The sequence below is a fragment of the Papio anubis genome, chromosome 12 (genome assembly GCF_008728515.1).
Source record: "Papio anubis isolate 15944 chromosome 12, Panubis1.0, whole genome shotgun sequence".
Lineage (NCBI taxonomy): Eukaryota > Metazoa > Chordata > Mammalia > Primates > Cercopithecidae > Papio > Papio anubis.
In genome coordinates this window covers 87,598,546-87,620,053 of record NC_044987.1, presented here as the reverse complement: position 1 = coordinate 87,620,053, position 21,508 = coordinate 87,598,546, and the positions used below count along the sequence as shown (strand labels likewise).

The 21,508-nt window shown below is 35.7% G+C and overlaps 1 protein-coding gene across 7 annotated transcripts in view; it reads right to left on the bottom strand.

The window, feature by feature from the left end:
* The window catches only part of METTL15 (methyltransferase like 15), a 432,137-nt gene that overhangs the window by 248,248 nt on the left and 162,381 nt on the right, over positions 1–21,508 (bottom strand). The gene's annotated exons all lie outside the window — the stretch shown is intronic.

Below are 21,508 nucleotides of genomic sequence, written 5' to 3'. Positions count from 1 at the left end.
TGTGGAGAGTACACATATATGCACAAACACATATATACATAGTGTGTGTGTGTGTACATACTACTTGTTCTGGAGAATCCTGGCAGACATAATATCTCAGGTACTATTTGATATTAATATAAGAGTAAAATAAAATTATGCCTGTTTTCTAGTGAACTCCACTTAAGTAAAACAGTACTTTCCCCAAAAGTTAAGGAACACATAATAACTGGGCCTTAATCTGGGGTGTTACACCACAGTCCTTAGTTCACATTTGAACATTTTCAGTAACAGGAACTCACTACTGTTTTGTTAAACAGTTCTTTTTTACTTGATAGCTATTTTATCACTACTTCTATAACTTTTGTCCCTAGTATTCCCCTATGTCAAGCAAGTTGAAAACCTATTTCCCAGAGCAGCTGTTCATACATGTACTGTTAGCTACTGTAAAGGATATTTGTTGGCTACCTTAGTTTCCAATCTGTCAATTCCAAAAGGAACTCATAATTTCAGTTAAATATTTTGGGAAAGATTGATCATATCCATGATAGTTTATACATCAACTTGGCTAAGCTTTCATGCCCAGTTATTTAATCAGACCCTAATTTATGTGTATTTTGTAAATATGTGTAATATCTACAATCAGCTGACTTTAATTAAAGGCAATTATCCTTAATAATGTAGATATGCCTCATCCAATCAGCTGAAAGCCCTGAAGTTTCCCAGAGGAAGAAGAAAATTCTGCCTCAAGACCACGACATCAGCTTCTACCAGATAGTTTCCAGCCTACTGGACTGTCCTACAGATTTCACATATGTCAGACTCCGCAATCAGGTGAGTCAACTCCTTGAAATAAATTTCTTCATGTAATAAGATATCATATATATATATATATGTGATATATATGCATTTATCTACTTCCTATTGATTCTGTTTCTCCTAGTAGTCTGACAGATACAATATCTCTGCTCAAGAGGTAGATTTTTGATTAGCTACACTACTTTGTGTACATTATCCGAATGGCCCACTATAATTGGTTCAGAAATTGGCAAAAGTCACAACTGTAGCCAGTGAGATACAAGAGATACTTCCTGGGGTCAGGGGAAAGAAGATTCTTCTTTTTTCCAGCAAGCTACTGGGGAAAGAAGGTTTTTCTAACACTTGCTTGATATGAAAGAAGCAGCACATAGCTCTGATGACTGCGAGTAAACCAGCAGCTAAATTGTCCCAAAGAAGGAGAGAGTGGCAGCCAATTTTGGCCAACATTATAGAAAGCAAAGTAGAGAGAAAGATTAACCAGGCCACTGAATTGAGCCTCACCTAAAATACAACATACTCTTGAAGTTTTAAGTTATAAGAACCCATAAATTATCTTTGTTGCTGAAAACAGTTTGATGGGTTATTATTTTACTTGTAATTGAAAACATGCTAAGTACTATAGCTATCATGTTCTTTAAGTCTTCTTTACTCCAAACCAGGGGCGTACAATCTTTTGGCTTCCCTGGGCCACTGGAAGACGAAGAATTGTCTTGGGTCACATATACAATACACTAAGACTAAGGATAACTCACGAGCTAAAAAAAAATCACAAAAAATCTCATAATGTGTTATGAAAGTTTATAAATTTGTGTTGGGCCACATTCAAAGCCGTCCTAGGCTGCATGTGACCCTTGGGCTGCGGGTTGGACAAGCTTGCTTTAAACCATGTCCATTCTCATACTGCTATAAAGAACTGCTCAAGCCTGGGTAATTTATAAAGGAAAGAGATTTAGTTGACTCACAGTTCTCCTGATTGTAAGGAAACTTATAATTATGGTGGAAGACAAAGGGGAAGCAGGCACCTTCTTCACAGGGTGGGAGGGAGGATGGAGTGAGTACAAGCCAGGGAAATGCCAGATGCTTATAAAACCATCAGATCTTGTGAGAGCTCACTCACTATCACCAGAACAGCATGGGGAAAACCACCTACAAGACCGGATTCCTTCACCTGGTCCTGCCCTTGCCAAATGGAGATTATGGAGATTACAATTTGAGGTGAGATTTGGATGGGGACACAGAGCCAAACCACATCACCATGTATATTTTGTTTCTTTAGACATACCCTGTAAAAAAAAATCTTCTCCATGCTGGCTGCTCTTTTCTGAATGTGTTCCAGTCTGCCTATGTCCCTAGATCTGAATTCCACGATGATCAGCAAGAATAAAGTAAATTCTTGCTCCGCTTGTTCTAGTTATATTAATAGAGCTCAAGACGAAATTAGTTTTAGAATTTATTTGACACTGTTGACTTACACTGCCTAAATCCCTTTAGTCTTTTTCATGTACACTGCTGCTAAGCCTATTTCCTCCATACTGTACTTGGGCAGTTTTGCTATTTTTTTAATGTAAGTATAATTTTTGGCTTATGCATTTTCTACAGTCCTTTTAGGATTCACAGATTATCTTCAACTACAAAAATCTTCATACTGCAGCAAAAGCCTATAACAAATCACTACTGTCTTTGTTCCTTAGACATTATAGCTATTATCCTGCTTACAGCTAATGTACTTGTAAAATAAACATAAGATCTTATAGAGGATGTTTGCATTCTTGGATGTCCTCAAGCTTAGCTGTTTAACAGAAAATATTCATATAGTTTCAGAACTCACTATGAGTAAATAACGAAGTTGTAATAATCATTGTGGTACAAAGCTCAACATTATAATGTACAAGTACGAAAGTATAAAAAAAAATGATGCACCACCACAAAATAAATGTGTTTAAGACAGTTTTCTGACGCTATATCAGTTATGTGTTTCTAGAACTGAACTGTTCTCAGAGTAAAGGAAACATCCATGAAGTTTTCTGACCAGTTGTTAAAAAGTCAGCCACAACTTTAGACTCTGCTCTTTATCTCATATATGCAATTATGTCAAGGCTAATTTTCCTAGATAGGCAGATTACATGCCCACTTTTCCCTCACTCACTCCCCTTCCATTGCTCTCTTCTTTCTTTTACTTCTTCTTTTCCTCCATTCTTCATTTTTCCTTTCAAGCTTTAATTTTCAGTATTTTTGCACGTGCATTTAACAAGTGTTAAAAGTAACAGAAAAGTATCATTCTATGTTCTCCAGGATGGAAGCAGAATGTTGCTTGTGATCCAGAACACCTGCTAAATGAGAACGCTTTCTCAATCCAACCCCAATAAAAGTAAAGGGACGCAGCAGTAGAATGCAAACAATATCTTGGTTCTAGGCAGCCATTTCTGAGGTTCTCTGACTATAATAAGTATTGTTACTACCGACACTGGCAAGTCATTTGCACTGGTAGTACAAGTTATGAATCTATTTTGCTATAAATGACTAAGGTGCTCTAGTATATACCTAAGACTGGTGATATAAGAATGGCTACCACTCACTGTGTACTTATTAGAATTGAACATGGAACATGTAACTTCATCATTCTTCTAATGGCATACAATCTAATAAGAGGAGTTAAGAACAAACAGCTTCACAAATTATAAAGTCAATCCACTCACAAGGTTGAGCATCCTGTAGTTAATAAGTGCTCATCCATCTTGGCTACAGAAATCCAAAATTCCCATGGTTTCTAAGGTGCTTGATATAAAAGGGTACTTTTGCTGTCCAGGAATAAATAAATTTGCTTCACGGACAGAAGACTTATTTATGTAGAATCAGGGCTACTGGATAAAGCAATTTAAAAATATAAAATCTGTTCACAAATTTTCAAGAAAAACTTTGAATTTGGTACTAACCTTCTGAGACAGCACAGGAAGAAAAACATCTATTATGTTTATCCTACTAGGATGTAACACTCTTCCAGCCTAACCAATAGTATTAAATAAAGGCTTTAAGTAATTATATATCTTTAATCTCACGCACAGTAATGAACACTACTATAATATGCAAACAAATGTAGAATGCAGACATACTCAACTGACAAAAACATAAAAACAGTCCATGAAAATAATTAATAATGATGGTCATGATTCTCTCTGGATCACTTAATTTTTGCTGTGTAACAAACTACCCTAAAATTTAGTAGCTTCTGATTCTATGGGTTAGCAATCTAAGTTGGGCTCAGTTTGGTGATTCTTTTGACAGTGGGTTGACTGAGGTCTAGTTGGTTCCACATGGCCTCACTTACACATCGGGAAGTTGGTTGGGGTAAAGATGATGACTGGACCATATGTCTCCAGCATTTAGCAGGTTAACCCAAGTTTTTCCAAAAAAAGAATGTTGTTGTTTCAAAAGTAGCAATGTAGGGCAATTCCGATGCACAAGAACTTCTAAAGTTTCTGACTGTGCCCTGTTTTCGAATATACTATTAGCCAAGGCAAGTCAAATAGCTCAGTTTAGATTCAAGGGCTATAGTAACAAACTTCACCTCTTGATGGAAAGCGTTGATGGACATCATGAAAGGAATGCATACAGAAAACAGACAAATTCTAGGGAGCATTTTTGTAAATAATATATCATACTCTTTTCATATTTAGCAGTTAATTTGTAATAAGGAAGGAGAAAGTGTACTTTTTTCCTCTAATCTAGATTCACTTCTGCTGATTGAGACTTTTTATTGTTATAAGGTAGCTTCTTTTTAAAAGCATTAAGAGAAACATACAGTGTTGGTTGGTGATTGACAGTACAACTCATAAGTAGACTTAAGGGCAAGGTTCCAGTGCCAGAAATATAAATCTGGGTAGAAACCAAACAGAAGACTGTGGCAAAAGGATCTGTCAAAGGTGAATACGTGATAACCTGGGAGAGAGCAGTATGTTAGCAGTAAGGGTTCTATAAGAAGATAATGTGTATAGACCTAGTCATGTTAGCAACAAGTAATACTCTGAAAGCATTATCTTTACTAACCATTGTCCTTCCTTCCCTTCAAGAAACATTTTTTTAAAAATTGATTTAGTCATTCATTTGTAGCTCATACATTGACTTTAACAAAATATATTTTAGAAATAATAAAACACAATTATATTTCTCTGTCTCAGTAACCCTTTTAAAATTTATTCAGTGAAGTAATCTTTCCCTGTTCTGGAATAACAATCTAGCAGGTCCCAAACCTTTACCACTCACTCATATGTAATAGTCCCATGGCCACTGAGTTGCAGACAGAGTCAGCTCAGGAGTTAAGACTGTCCAGTGCTCAACTATAAAAACAAACAACAAATAAATATTTACTGAGCTACTACTAAAATGTCAGGCACTTTTCTAACCACCTGAGATACAAAGAAAATAAAGTACCAATGATTGTAGAACTTATATTCCAGGAAACAATAAAAATCAATACATTTGGAAACATCTATTTCTGTTTACAGCAGTTTAACTTGATCAGACCAACTCTTCAACGGAACAAAACTAGAAAAGCTAGATAAGACAATTATAATTACCCATTTGAAGGAATCAGAGAGCTATAAAAACAGCTAAGACCTGAGGGAAAAAAGAAAAGTGAAAACAGGTGAGCCCAACATTGGAGCAGGTATTCCACTAATGGCCTACTTATTTGCAAGTGGATGCTGAGAGCTGAAGAAACCAAGAACTTTCGGCGGCTTCATAGGATATAGGAGATAAATATTAGAATTCAGGACCCATCCACGTGGATATGACCAGGAAATAGCCCTAGAATTTCAGTTGGGGTGCTAAAGGGCTAAAACTGGGATTAAACTAGTAGAAGGGTCAACAAAAAAATAGATCATTATACAAGTACTGAAATTCAGTTTCCAATCAACTCAAGCCTTATTGCATTAGAGTAACATAGTCTTAGATGAATTGCCTGCCAGAAGTAACATTAAGTGGTATCTGGAGGAAGACACCTTCAAGACTCTCAAATTATCTCCATAATTTTTTAAAAACAATGTGTGAAATAAAATAAAAATTACTAGACAGACACAGGGATAAGAACACATACCAAGCTTAAGGAATATATGATAGAAACGGACATACAGAATACAGAATAGAGTTATCAAAACGGACTATAAGATAACTGGTTAATATACTCAAGGAAACAGAGGACAAACTAGATAATTTTATCCCAGAAATGGCTCTATAGAAAACAGTTAAATAAAATAAAAATCAGACCAAATGGAAAACAGAAAAGTATAATCGTCAAAATTAAGAATTCAATAGATGCGCTTAAGAGTAGCTTACAAATAGCTAGAGAGAATTAGGGACATGAAAGACAGTTCATTAGAAACTATTCAGATTGAGGAAGAGATTGGAAATAATTTGGAAGACACACACACATACACAAAAAAAAAAAAGAGCAAAAGAGACATGGTGAGAAAACCTAACATACATATGACTGGAACTCCAAAAAAAAAAAAAAGGAAATAAAGAATGGAGTAAAAGCAATATTTAAAAACAACGGCCAAGCTTTCCAAAATGATTCAAGATTTCAAACCACAGATTAAAGAAATACAATAAACTACAAAGAAGATAAACATACATACAAAAGCAAAAATGCAAAACTAGGACCATCCATAGTAAAATTTGAAAAGACAACGGGAAATAAAATTACTAAGGAACAGCCAGAAGAAAAAAGATACATTACACTCAAGGGAGCAACAGTCAGAACTCAAACAATGGAAGCCAGAAGACTAACAATCAAATTTCCATCAAAAATTAAAGGCAGATAGAGATATTCTCAGCTAAAGAAAATTGAGTTAGTTCACCTGCAAGAGACCTATATAAAAGAAATATTAAAAACAGTTTTCTTCCGGCAGAAGAAAATAATCACAAATACAACCAAATTAATGAATAACGGGAAAAAAAGCAATGGAAAGTGTAAATATATGCTAATTCCAGATTAATACAGACTGTACAAAACAATACTTTTTTGGGAGTTCAATACATATGTAGAATTAAAATATATGGTAGTGGCACAAAAGGAAAGAGTAGAATTAATGTAGTTAACACAATCCAAGGTCCTTGCAATTACAATGTCCTGGAAGAGGTAAAATTACTATTTACTAATTTATGTTAGCCTTTCCTGTTTTGTTTTGTTTTGTTTTGTTTTTGAGACAGAGTGTCACCCTGTCGCCTAGGCTGGAGTGCAATGGCGTGATGTCGGCTCACTGCAACCTCTGCCTCCCAGGTTCAAGTGATTCTCTGCCTCAGCTTCCTGAGTAGCTGGGATTATAGGCATGCACCACGATGCCCGGCTAATTTTTTGTATCTTTAGTAGAGATGGGATTTCAACATGTTGGCCAGGCTGGTCTTGAACCCCTGACCTTGTGATCCGCCTGCCTTGGCCTCCCAAAGTGCTGAGATTATAGGCATGAGCCCCTGCACCTAGCCATGTTAGTCTTTCCTAAGACAATCATGTGGGTTGTGATCCCAAAGAAACCTCAAAATGAATAAAATAATGTATAACAAATAAGAAAGCAGATGATGAAATGGACTAATTTTTAAAAGACAAGAAAGGAGAGAAAAAGGAACATAGAACAGGTTGAACAAATGGAGAACAAACAGAAACATGGTGGGTAGATTTAAACCCAAATACATAAGAAATTACACCAAGTATTACTTAAGTAAATAATTAAAAGACAAAGGAGTATCAGATTGAATTTTAGCAATCAAATTATAGACTGCCTATAAATAACACAATTCAAATGTTAGTATCAAAAAAAGGTGAAAGTAAGAAGACAGAAATAGATGTCATGCAAATATTAAACAAAGGAAAGATGGCGGAGCTACACCACCATCTTTGTATTATCAAAATACAATTCACCAGGTCATCATAACCCTGACACAAAATTCAAGAAAGACATTACATGATAAACTAAAGGTCAGTCAGACACAGTAGCTCATGCCTGCAATGCCAGCACTTTGGGAGGCCGAGGCAGAAGCATTGTTTGAGCTCAGGACTTTGAGACCATCCTGGGCAACATGGCAAGACCCTGTCTCTTTCAAAAATACAAAAAAAAAAATAGCCAGACACGGTAGTGTGTGCCTGTGGTCCCAGCTACTTAGGAGGCCGAGATGGGAGGATCGCTTGGGTCTGGGGAGCGGAGGTTTCAGTGAGGAGCCAAGACTGTACCACTGCACTCAAGCCTGGGTGACAGAGCAAGACTCTATCTCAAATAACAAGAGCAACAAACCTAAAGGCCAATCTCTCTCATGGATAAAACAAAGTAATGAAAATTAACAAAATATGTACAAACGAAATTCAACAACCTATACAAAAGATGATATTATCAGGTTGACATCCACATGGCAAGATCTAAGTATGCAGTACTGAAGACAGGACAGAGGTGAGAACTGAAGAGAGCTTTTGTAATTGCCTTAGAATAGTAAGACTTAGTAAAGGTTTATTAAATGAATATATAACAAATTTTTTAAATGGAAGAATTCTTTGGTCTTAGATTTAGGTCAACACCCTCAGGAGACAGATATCTAATACTAAAAGAAATATCAAATAAAAATGTGATTTTCTCAAATACAAGGCCTAGAGGTTTCATTACTCTTGGGCCCTCATGGGGAAGTTTATTTACTTTAATATTATAAAACAGATTAGAAAATGAATAAGAAAGAATTTTTAAAAGAAAATTTCCTTGGTGAGAACTGCTTTATCCCTTGATTTTTTTAACATTTAATTTTATTCTTTTTACATGATGTTCAAATGCTGAATCTTTTATTCCACATAATTGTCACATAAAAATATCTACTTCCTCTGTGCTTAAATTCCACTGCCCCAGTGTGTGCCTGCTTCTGACACCCACGCGAATTCTCTCTCATATAAAGTCTATACAATGCTTGGTGATAATTTCTCCTTCTAGACACCCATAGAGATTTTTTGGGTTGTTGTTTCTGTACAAGTTTATAGGGCAGACGTGAAATTTTGTTACAAGTATATAATGCATATCCTTAAGTCAGGGCATTTCGCGTGTCCAGCACCACAGTACATTTTTTTTTTAAACTATACTCACTTTATTCTGCAATCAAACACTGAATTTATTCCTTCCAACTATATGTTTGCACCCTTTAACCCACTTCTCTTCATCCTCTCTCCTCCGCAACGCAGTCACCTTTCCTGGTCTCTGTTATCTTTCCACTCAACCTCTATATGATCAAAATTTTTAATTCCTACATATAAGTGAGAACATACAATATTTGTCTTTATGTGCCCAGCTTATTTTAATTAAGATAATGACCTCTAGTTCTATCCACATTACTTCAAATGACATGATTCCATTTTATTTGTTTTTTTGTTGTTGTTGTTTGGTTTTTTGTTTTTTTTGTTTTTGTTTTTTTTTTGAGACCAAGTCTTGCTCTGTCAGCCAGGCTGGAGGGCAGTGCTGACTCACTGCAACCTCCGTCTCCCGGGTTCAAGCAATTCTCCTGCCTCAGCCTCCCAAGGAGCTGGGATTACAGGCGTGTGCTACCTTGCCCGGCTAATTTTTGTATATTTAGTAGAGATGGGGTTTCACATTGTTGGCCAGGCTGGTCTCGAAATCCTGACCTCAGGTATCTGCCCGCTTTGGCCTCCCAAAGTGCTGGGATTACAGGTGTGAGCCACCGCGCCTGGCCAATTTCATCCTTTCTTAAGGTCAAATAATATTTCATTATGTATATACATACATTTTCCTTATCCATTTATCTGCTGATGAACACTTAGGTTGATTCCATATCTTTGCTATTGTGAATAGCACTGTGATAAATATACCAGTACATGTATCCCTTTGATATACTAATTTCTTTTCATTAGGTAGATACCTAGCAGGGGTATTGCTGGATTGAATGGTAATTCTATTTGTAGTGTTTGAAGAAATCTCCTTAGTGTTTTCCGTTATGGCTGAATAGTTGTTAAATATTTTCTCCCATTCAATAGGTTGTCTCTTCACTCTATTGATTATTTCTTTTGCTGTGCAGAAGCTTTTCAATTTAATTCCCATTTATTTATGTTCGGGTTTGTTGACTGTACTTTTGAGGTCTTTGTTACAAATTACTTGCCTAAACCAAGGTACAGGAGTTTTCTTCTAGCCTTTTTAATAGTTTCAGCTCTCACGTTTAACTTAATTCATACTGAGTTGATTTTTATATATGAAGAGAGACGGGTCCAGTTTCATTCTTCTGCATATGGCTATCCAATCTTCCTATCACCATTTACTGAACAGGGTATACTTTCTCCTACAGCTTTGTCAAAGATCAGCTGGCTGTAAATATATGGCTTTATTTCTGAGTTCTCTATTTTGTTCCATTGATCTATGTGTCTAGTTTTATACTAATACCAGGCTGTTTTGGTTTTGTAACATGTTTTCAAGTCAGTTTTCAAGTCAGGTAATGTGATGCCTCTAGCTTTGTTCCTTTTGCTCAAGATTGCTTCAGCTATTCAAGCTCTTTATGGTTCCATATGAGTTTTAGAATTGTTTTTTTCTAATTCTGTGCAGAATGACATTGGTGTTTGATACAGATTGTAGTGAATCTGTAGATTGCTTTGGGCAATATGGTCATTGTAATGATATTAGTTCTTTAGATCCATGAGCATGGGATGTTTATCAATTTGTTTGTGTCATCTTCAATTTATTTCATGAGTGTTTTGCAGTTTTTCTTATAGAGATCTTTCAGCTCCTTGGTTAAATTTATTCTTACGTATTCATTTTTTTCTAGCTATTGTAAGTGGGATTGCCTTCTCGATTTGTTTTTCAGTTAGATCACTACTGCTGTATAAAAATGTTACTGACTTTTGTATGCTAATTTTGAGTCCTGAAACTATACTGAATTCATTTATTAAATCTAAAAGGTTTCTGGTGGAGTCTTTAGCTTGATCCAGATATAAAATGATATGATCAACAAAGAAGAATAATTTGACTTCCTTTTTTCCCATTTGGATGACTTATTTCTTTCTCTTGCCTGCTTACTCTGGGTAGGACTTCCAGTACTATGTTGAAAGGCAGTGGTGAATGTGAGCATCTTTGTCTTTTAACAGTTCTTAGAGGAAAGACTTTCAACTTCTCTTTATTCAGTATGACGTTAGTTGTAGGTATGTAATAGAAGGCACTTAGTATTTTAAGGAATGTTCCTTCTATGCCTAGATTTTTGAGAGTTTTTATCATGAAGGGATGCTGAATTTTACTAAATGTTGTTTCTGTGTATATTAAGATTAATATATGACTTTTGTACATCATTCTGTCGATGTCATGTATTATGTTTATTGATCAGTGTATATTGAATCATTCTTGCATTCCAAGTATAAATCTCACTTAATCATGGTGAATCTTTTTGATGTTTTTTGCATTATCTGCTAGTATTTTCTTAAGAATTTTTGCATCTATGCTAATTGGGGATACTGGTCTGTAGGCTGTTTTTTTTTTTTTTTTTTGGATCTTTGTCTGGTTTTGATGTCAGGGTAATTCTGATCTTGTAGGATTAGTTGGGGAGAATTATGTCCTCTTTGATTTTTTGGAATAGTGCTAGGGAAATTTGTGCTAGTACTTCTTTGTGTTGGCAGAATTCAGCTATGAATCCATATAGTCCTGGGCTTTTCTTTGTTGAGAAACTTTTTATTACTGACTCAACCTTGCTACACATTACTGGTCTGTTCAGGATATCTACTTCTTCCTTGTTCAATCTCAGGTTGTATGTTTCTCAGAATGTATCCATTTCTTCTAGGTTTTCTAGTTTGCAAGCATAAAGATGTTCATAAGTCTCTAATGATCTTTTTTTTATTTCTGTGTTATAAGTTGTAATGTCTCCTTTTTCCTTTCTGGTTTTATTTGGGTCTTTTTTTTCTTGGTTAGTTGAACTAGTGGCTTATCAATTTTATTTATATTTTTGAAGAATCAACTTTTTGTTTCACTGATCCTTTATATTATTTCTTTAATCTCTTACTTAGCTTCACTTTGATATTTTTATATTTTTTCTTCCACTAGTTAGGGGTTTGGTATGTTCTTGTTTTTCTAGTTCATTGAGGTGCATTATTAGATTGTCAATTTGTAATCTTTCTGATTGTCTGATGTAAGCCATATATTGCTATAAACTTCCCTTTAAGGACTGCTTTTGCTATATCTCAAAAGTTTTGGTATGTAGTGTTTCCATTTTTATTTGCTTAAGAAATTTTTTGATTTCCATCTTAATTTCTTCATTGATCCAATGGTTATTCAGGAGCATGTTGTCTAATTTCCCTGTATTTGTATCATTTCCAAAGTTCCTCTTGGTATTGATTTCCAGTTCTATTGTGGTCTGAGAAGACACTTGATATGATGTTGGTTTTTCAAAAATTTGTTGAGACTTGTTTTGTGGCCTAGCATATGGTCTATCCTAAAAAAATAAAAAAAGAATCATTTACTGATGATCTCTTTATCAATATGTAATGACTTTTTTGATTGACTTATTTTTTACTGTTTTTGACTTAAAGCCTGTTTTATTTGATATAAGTAGCTAATTCTAGTCATTTTTGGTTTCTTTTTGTGTGGAACATATTTTTCATACCTCTACTTTCAGTTTATATATTTATTTCTTTTTTTAACAAAAAACTTTTATTTTAGCTTCAGTGGTACATGTGCAGGTTCGTTATATAGGTAAACTCGTGTCACAGGGGTTTCTTGTACAGATTGTTTGTCAACCAGGTACTAAGCCTAGTATCTAATAATTACATTTTTCTGCTCCTTTTTCTCCTCCCACCATCCACCTTCAAGTAGAACACAGTGTCTGTTGTTCCTTTTGTGTTCATGAGTTCTCATCTTTGAGCACCCATTTATAAATGAGAACGTGCAATATATTTCTTTACTGGTTTCTTGTAAGCAGTATATAGTTGGTTCATTTTAAAATCCATTCACTCATTCTATATCTTTTAAGTGGAGAATTTAATCTATGTACAAGGTTATTATTGATATGTGAGGCTTCATTCAACACATTGTTAATAGTGTTCTACTTGTATTATATATTTTTGATTTTTTTTTCTTATTATTTGTTGTTCCAGTTTGGTGGATTTCTATAGTGGTACTATTTGAATCCTTCCTCTTCTTCCTCTGTGTGAGTGGTTTACTAGTTGAGCTTTACACGTTCATATTTTCATGATGGTAGATGTTGTCCTTTCACATCCAGGATTAGGACTCTTGAGCACTTCTTGCAGGGCTGCTCTAGTGGTAACAAATTCACTTATCATTTGCTTATCTGAGAAAGGCCATTTCTCCTTCATTCATGAAGGCTCATTTTGCTGGAGATAGGATCCTTGGTTGAGTTTTCTTTTTCTTTCAGCACTTTGATGATATCATCGCATTCTATTCTGGCCTGTAAGGTTTCTAATGAGAAATCCAGTGTTGGTCTGATGAAGTTTCCTTTATAGGTGAATAGACACTTTTACTGTTTTTAGAATTCCTTCTTTATCTTTAGACAGTCTGACAATAACGTGCCATAAAGAATTTTTTGTTTTGTATCTTCCCGGGGATCACTGAGCCTCCTGTATCTGAATGTCTAAATCTCATGCTAGACTTGGTACATTTTCAGATATTATTGATTAAATAGATTTTCTAATCCTTTCATTTTTTTTGCTCCATGGGATACCAATAATTGTAATATTCAGTTGCTGTATGTTGTCACTAATGCCACAAAGGCTTGGCTTATTTATTTATTTATTTAGTCTGATTGGGTTATTTCAAAAGAGCTGTCTTCACCTTCTAAGATTCTCTCTTCTGCTTGATCTACTCTATTGTTAAAGCATTCAATGTATTTTGTATTTACTTCAATGAAATCTTCAGTCCAAAATTTCTATTCGCTTCTTTAAAAAAAAAAAAGTCTCTTTGGTAAACTTCTCATTCATATCCTGAATTGTTCTGATTTTTTTGTATTGTTTCTCAGCATTGTTTCTCTGTCATATCCCCAATGACCTTCTTCAAAATCTATATTTTAAATTCTTTATCTGGGATTTCAAAAATTTATTTTTGATTAAGATTTACTGTTGGTGAATTATTATTTTCCTTTGGAGTTATCAAATTTATTTGCTTTTACATATTTTCTGTGTCCTTATGTTGCTATCTGCACATCTCAACTGATAGTCACTTCCTCCTATTTTTGAATTTATTAGGTTGGTGGAAAAATAACTGCAGTTTTTGTCATTACAATTATTTATTTGTTTGTTTATTTATTTATTTATTTATTTATTTGAGACGGAGTCTCACTCTGTCTCCCAGGCTGGAGTCAGTGAGGCGCGATCTCGGCTCACTGCAACCTATGCCTCCTAGGTTCAAGTGATTCTCCTGCTTCAGCCTCCCACTGGTATCTAGCTCCTGACCTCGTGATCTACCCGCCTCAGCCTCCCAAAGTGCTGGGATTACAGGCGTGAGCCACTGTGCCCAGCCTGTCATTACTTTTAAATGGTAGAAATCGCAATTACTTTTGCACTCACCTAATACTTTCGTAGCGGAAGATTTTTTTCCTAAAGATATATCTATGATGTTGGTTGGGTAGGGCACTTTGGCTTTGATTCTGGGTATATGCAGTAGTACAGTCTCTGTGATTTCCTCAGTGGGTTAGGGTACAGTTGGAGGTGGTGGTTAAGTGGTACTGGGTGCTGGGTACTGGGATGCCAGGTGGGCCAGTCTTCAGGCTCAAGTGGTGGCTGCAGTGAGCTGGGTGTGCTTATCCTTGCGCCCCAGTGCAGTTTATACTCACATTAGTGTTGGCTGTTACTGGTAGGCTGATTCTTTGGTCTACAGGTGGCTTGCTTGGATATTGGTAGCAGCAGCAAAAGACCAGGTGGGAGGGCAGGTTCTTAGGCCCTTGGGCAGCAGGCATGACATAGGCCATGGTTGTAGCAGTGGTAGAACAATTCTCTGGGTCCCACATGGTGTGTGTTGATGTTGGCAACATCTTCAATGGGCTGGACGGGCAAATCTCCAGGCCTTCAGGTGGTGCTTCCAGGTAGGTGCCAGTTGAGGCAGTAGCACCTATCTTGCATCCCAGCCCTGGCTGCAGGAGTCCCAAGCCAGAAAATAACTTAAGTCCCAACAGCAACTAGTGCCCCTCTCACCTTTCCAATGGTGCTCACTTCCCAGTACTACTAGCTGCAGCCCAGCTTGGTTCTCTCTTCTCAGCCTTGGCTGCAGCAGTGCTCCCACCTTGCTTCCAAGTTTTAGTAGCAACAGCCCAAGTTATCCTAATGCCTCACATCTAACACTTCTGGGCTCCAGGACAGCATGCAGTCTGCCAAAGGACAGTTTTAAAAATGGCACCTTTCTATAGCCATGTAGGTCTCAGAAAGAGTGCAGGACCCAGCATTAGCTCCCTCCCTGGAGCAATTCTATCCCATGGTCTCTTGGCAGCTCCCTGTGTTTCTGGGACTGGGAGGGTCAAGGGGCTCTCCTGTGACCAGGATTGCATGTTTCGAGGATGGAGATGTGAGCTGCAGGATGTTTCTCACTTAACCTTTCCCCATGTTGGGAAGTTACCTGGCTCCCAGCCAATCTCGTACAAGCAGGCTGCCTTTCTTCTCTTTCCTTGCTTTTCGTGTTTCCTGTCATTTTTCTGTTGAATTCCTGAGTTCTCTCTTGACAAATGTATTCAAATTACGCTTGTTGATACACTATTTTGATTCTTCTAAGTAGAGGAGGCAGGCATGAAATGCTTCTAGTCAGCCATCTTGAAGACCCTCAATAGAGCTTATTGATGATTCATTTGGCACTCCTTATATGCTACTTTGTCATGCTTCTATTTATCTTTCATCCATTCTGCTGCCTCTGCAACTAGTACAAAAATCTCTTAAGGGTACTGTGGACCATATCATACACTTCTACTATGTCTTTAGCACTGAAAAGACTGTAAGTGTTCAATAAGTACTTTCTAATGATGGAGACTGTGATGACTTTGAGAGGCATAAAAAATTTCTGAATTTCAAAGTTTTTTTTTCACCATACTTTGATGTGATCAGAGTGCTAAGGAAAAGACATAAGCAAATGCATATGCATAACAGTTGTTTTGGAGGGGCAAATATATAGTTATGCAGTATGTATCTCATAATTGTTACAAGAACATAGTCTTAGAAATTTATCTTTTACAATTCCACGTTATGAGAAGTTTTATGAAGCTACCTTAAAAACACAATCAGTTTCAAAGAGTGTATGTGTTTAAAATTTTTGTTTATGATATATTGCCACCTACAATATCATGGAAAAACTTAAATACACTCAAAGGAAAAATGCTAGCATGTTCCACTAACAAAGAAAATAAAATTCAAATGCATACCAACCAAAGCCAGGAAGTTCAATTAAAGTTAATTAATACATTGAAGAAAAAAGCTTTGTGGGATTTTACTTTGAAGAATGGCATTATAATCACAATACACCATTTAAACAAAATTCATTTTTGAGTATTCTTTTTTTTCTTGCTAGTATATTTTTCCCAGGAAAAAATACATTTTTTCATATGTAGAAAGGTTTATTTTATGTATAATCTGATTTTCTCCAAGTAATAATTATCAGACAATATTTGCAAAAAGGCCTTTAAACTGATTCTTCTCTGATTTCTAATATGTCTGGTTCCTGTATATTGGAACCTTGCTACCTTCATATCATCCTCTTATCCAATTTTCTATAAGCCTTACTGTGATAAGAATAAGGAGTGTCCATCTTTCTGAGGCATCACTTTCTAATACTCATGTCTTCCAAAGTGGTTTAGGTAAATTCAACCTCTAAATAATCACTATGCATATAAACTGCCAAGATAACCCCACCGAATCTATCAGTTATTCAGGAAATTATATCACAACTTACATACTAATAGTTTTGAGTGCTTGACACTGTTGAAGCAGGGTGTTTGGATGACTGCCTGAATCCTAGTATGAAGGGACTGGATGATTTAAACCAGCGGTCTCTAAATAACAGTGAACAGTACAATCATCTGGGGAATGTTTATAAATTGTGGATGTTTCACTACTGACCCAAAGAATCAACATTAATACAGCAAGCTGTATTCTGGGGATTTTCCTGTGGCGTTCTCATTCATCTCCTTCTAAGGAGCCATGGTTAAGTACACCAAAAAGAAGAAGAGGTTTTGGCAGGTCTGTCAAGACCATCAGGAACAGCATAGTTCTAAGGCTGATGATAGTTTTCATAGAGTAAGTATGCACAATAAACATGAAGTAATTGAGTAAAAAAAAAAATTAAATGCTAACTATTAAGGTAAAGGATAACAGTTGTCACATAAAGTTAGAGACGGCAGCTGCTAGAAACACGGAGCCTCAGAAAGTAGGTGTGTGTGGCCGGGCACAGTGGCTCACGCCTGTAATCCCAGCACTTTGGGAGGCTGAGGTGGGTGCAACACAAGGTCAGGTGATCGAGACTATCCTGACTAACACGGTGAAACCCCGTCTCCACCAAAAATACAAAAAATTAGCCGGGCGAGGTGGCGGGCACCTTACTCCCAGCTACTTGGGAAGTTGAGGCAGGAGAATGGCATGAACCCGGGAGGCGGAGCTTACAGTGAGCCGATATCGCACCACTGCACTCCAGCCTGGACAACAGAGTGAGACTCCGTCTCAAAACAACAAAAACAAAAACAAAAAAACAGAAAGTGGGTGTGTGTGTGAGATCCACCTCCCAGAGAGAAGAGAGAAACTGCACTTACTGACAGTAAGCAATAAGGTCACGGACAAAGAAGAAATGGTGTGAGGGCACTAATCTGCCTTCATGCATCAACTTGGCCCTAACTCTAGTGTACAAGTCTGAAATGACTAAATCTTACCCTAGTATCCAATAATGGATGGACTTTAATATGGCACTCTAAATTCAATTTAAATAAAGAAAAAGCAAAACTACATACAACCAAGTATCTAAAAATGAAAGGAAGATGTATGATGGAAGTCAGCAGTGCTATTCAAATAAACCATACATTAGTTCAAAATTACAGCTCATACAGTCTGTGGTTTGAATTTTAAAATTAATGAACATTTTTTATTCTATTCTATATATGTATTCATTTTAATTTAAAATAAGTTTAATTTACTTGTTGGCAAGTCAAATTGATGCTCCAGGAAGACATACGTCTTTCCTTAGCCTTGAATACTCACTGACAATGCTGCTAAAAAGTACTAGAATACTGAAATGATGCATCCAGAGAAAGAACAGAAACTATGACAAACCTTTTCTCCTGTTGGCGGTTCTCATTAGCTTTAAAACTCTGAAGTTATTACATAAGAAGAATACTATGGCAAATAGCTAATGGTTTTAGTCTAAGGAAAAGAAAATATACCCTTTTATATCTCTGAAAAAAGTTCATTAAAACTTAAAATTGGTAGTACGAGTTTTAGTGGATTTTCATTTCTTTTTTTAAGTTCAGTAACAGTAAGAAAAATTCATTCCTTCTGTAAATGCAAATTAATTAGCATTTGTTTCAGAAGAAAATTTCTGAATGTGTTTCTGTCTGGGTGTGTTTCAGAAGAAAATTTCTTTTACCCACACTGTATTGTAGTGACCTCTCTCTGAAAGGGTTATGTGCCTTCCATTTGCTGAGTTTTATTCCTGTGAATACTGTGTATTATTTCTCATTTTAAAAGAATATGCAAGTGTATATTAGTATGAAATAATCTCCCCAACTAGGCATTAGTTTCGTTTATGTAGATCTTAATTGCCATTATTTTGCAAAAGGGTGATTGGTAATTAGACTGAAACCTGGAAGTGCAATGCAAGAATAATCCTTAGGATCTGGTATTTTTGTTGAGTTAATGTTACCTAATACAGCATTACTTTTTGGTCTCTAAGATTTCACTTCCTATATTACTAAAATACACATCATGAAATATTTTCAGATGTGGTCCAGTGTACTGGAATCTGTATCTTTAGTCCATTTACTAACATTAATAAATATATACAGTGTCCCAATAATTAGAAACATTTTAGGTAGTTGACTATTGTGACAACTAACTAGGTTTTATTATTCAATTATTATTAATTTTAGGTACAAAATAGATTTTCAGCCACTCAATATATATATGTGATACCTAAAATAAATTATTCAAAAATCTGAAGATTAACTACAGCTCTAGATGTACAAAAATAGCACCAGTTGTTGGCCACAGTAGACTTAATCAACTTTTAACAATTTCTTTTAATTCAAATCCTACACTACCTTGCAGAAAATAGGGCCTGCTGATAATAGGGCACATATAAAAATGATTTTATCTAATAACACATTTTCTTGCAGTAAGTACCTCAGAAATGTTCCACATAATTCAAACTATATATGAATACCATTACAAAATCAAAAGAATAAATCATCTGTATTTTAAGCTTAATTTTGGTAATAATATCCTAAATACAAATAGATATTTTTGAGATCTTTAAGAAAATCAGTCTGCGGCAGACATTTTCTGAATACTTCTATGTGTCAGGTACTATGTTAGATAATGAGGTAACAAAGGAAGACATAGTCCCTATTCTCATACAGCTCACAGCAAATAATACTAGTATACAACTTTATAATTCACAGAATATTTTAAGAGAGATGATCATATTTTGACCTGTATCACAATTCTATAAATTATATAATGTAAACATTTTTATCATTATAGAAACGTTGCCTTAGAGAATATTTTTTGTATTAGGTTAGTTAGTAATAGGGGGTAGAATAAGTGCTCAATAAATATTTCATAACGATGGAGTGAAAAAGTTGCTCAAGGTCACACAGCTAGTAGTGGTAAAGCTAAGAATTAAACTCAGGTCAAGTTAATTCCAAAACCATGAAGTCAAAGTATTACTATAGATAGTTTTAAGAGGTTGATTCAGGGAATGTGTTTGCACTCCCCTCTGTGATGAACCTGATTCAACAACTGCTTAATATAGTAATTCTTTTTTCTTTTATTAATAAACTTTAAGTTCTGGGATACATGTGCTGAATGTGCAGGTTTGTTACATAGGTATACATGTGCCATGGTGGTTTGCTGCACCCATTAACCAGTCATCTACATCAGGTATTTCTCCTAGTGCTATCCCTGTCCTGGCCCATCACCCTCTGACAGGCACTGGTGTGTGATGTTCCCCTCCCTGTGTCCATGTGTTCTCAATGTTCAACTCCTACTTATGAGTGAGAACATGCAGTGTTTAGTTTTCTGTTCCTGTGTTAGTTTGCTGAGAATGACAGTTTCCAGCTTCATCCATGTCTCTGCAAAGGACATGAACTCATGCTTTTTTATGGCTGCATAGTATTCCATACATGTATAAAATAGGTGTAGTTGTAACTACCACATTTTCTTTATCCAGTCTATCACTCATGGGCTTTTGAGTTGGTTCCAACTATTTGCTGTTGTGAACAGTGCTGCAATAAACATATGTGTGCATGTGTCTTTATAGCCAAATAATTTATAATTCTTTATAGCCAAATAATTTATAATCCTTCATAGCCAAATAATTTATAATCCCATTATAATCCAGTAATGGGATTGCTAGGTCAAATGGTATTTCTAGTTCTAGATCCTTGAGGAATGACCACACTATCCTCCACAATGGTTCAACTAATTTACATTCCCACCAACAGTGTAAAGGCGTTCCTATTTTTCCACATCCTCTCCAGCATATGTTATTTCCTGACTTTTTAATGATCACCATTATAACTGGAGTGAGATGGTATTTCATTGTGGTTTTGATTTGCATTTCTCTAATGACTAGTTATGATAAGCTTTTTTTCATATGTTTGTTGACCATGTAAATGTCTTCTTTTGAGAACTGTCTGTTCATATCCTTTGCCCACTTTTTGATGGGGTTGTTTGTTTTTTTCTTGTAAATTTGTTTGAGTTCTTTGTAGGTTCTGGATATTAGCCCTTTGTCAGATGGATAGATTGCAAAACTTTTCTCCCATTATGTAGGTTGCCTGTTCACTCTGATGATAGTTTCTTTTGCTGTGCAGAAGCTCTTTAGTTTAATTAGATCCCATTTTTCAATTTTGGCTTTTAATATAGTAATTCTTGACCTATATATTTATTATTTTAAAAGGTAGAATGGCATGCCAGGAGAAAAAGTCTATTGATTGATTTAGTTTCAGCATCCAACCTTGGGCGGAGGGGGCAGAAGACAGCGGGAAATAAAAAGAAATTATAGAGCTCTTGCATTTTTGTCACCAGTGTGGATCGTTAGGCCACTAAATTATAAAACAGCAATCATCTGCCTGATAACAAACTTTATTGTGTGCTCGAGAATATTAGTATCAACCAAATGTCAATCTTAAATTAGAATTAACCAGATTAGCCTTATGCCAACTTAACTAGGTTTCCTAGCGTGACCACATATCTTAAAAAAGAGCAACGACAAAATCTGAAACAACATGATTTTTTATACAAGTATTTAAATGAATTCATTCAGATTTAGGGTCAATTATTTGGGTTAATTTGTGTTAAAATGAGCCTTATAATAAATATTTATCATAAGGGTATTTGTAGGGTTGCTAGGTAGGATGTCAAAATGTCCAGAAATGCTGTGTGACCAGAGAAATCTTTTCTGCAGTTGGGCCTGTTTAATAATTACAAAATGCCAGGGCTAGACTTAAACGGATTTCTAAAATACCAGGAAGCTCACATTCAGTGATTTTTGATATAATAGCTAAC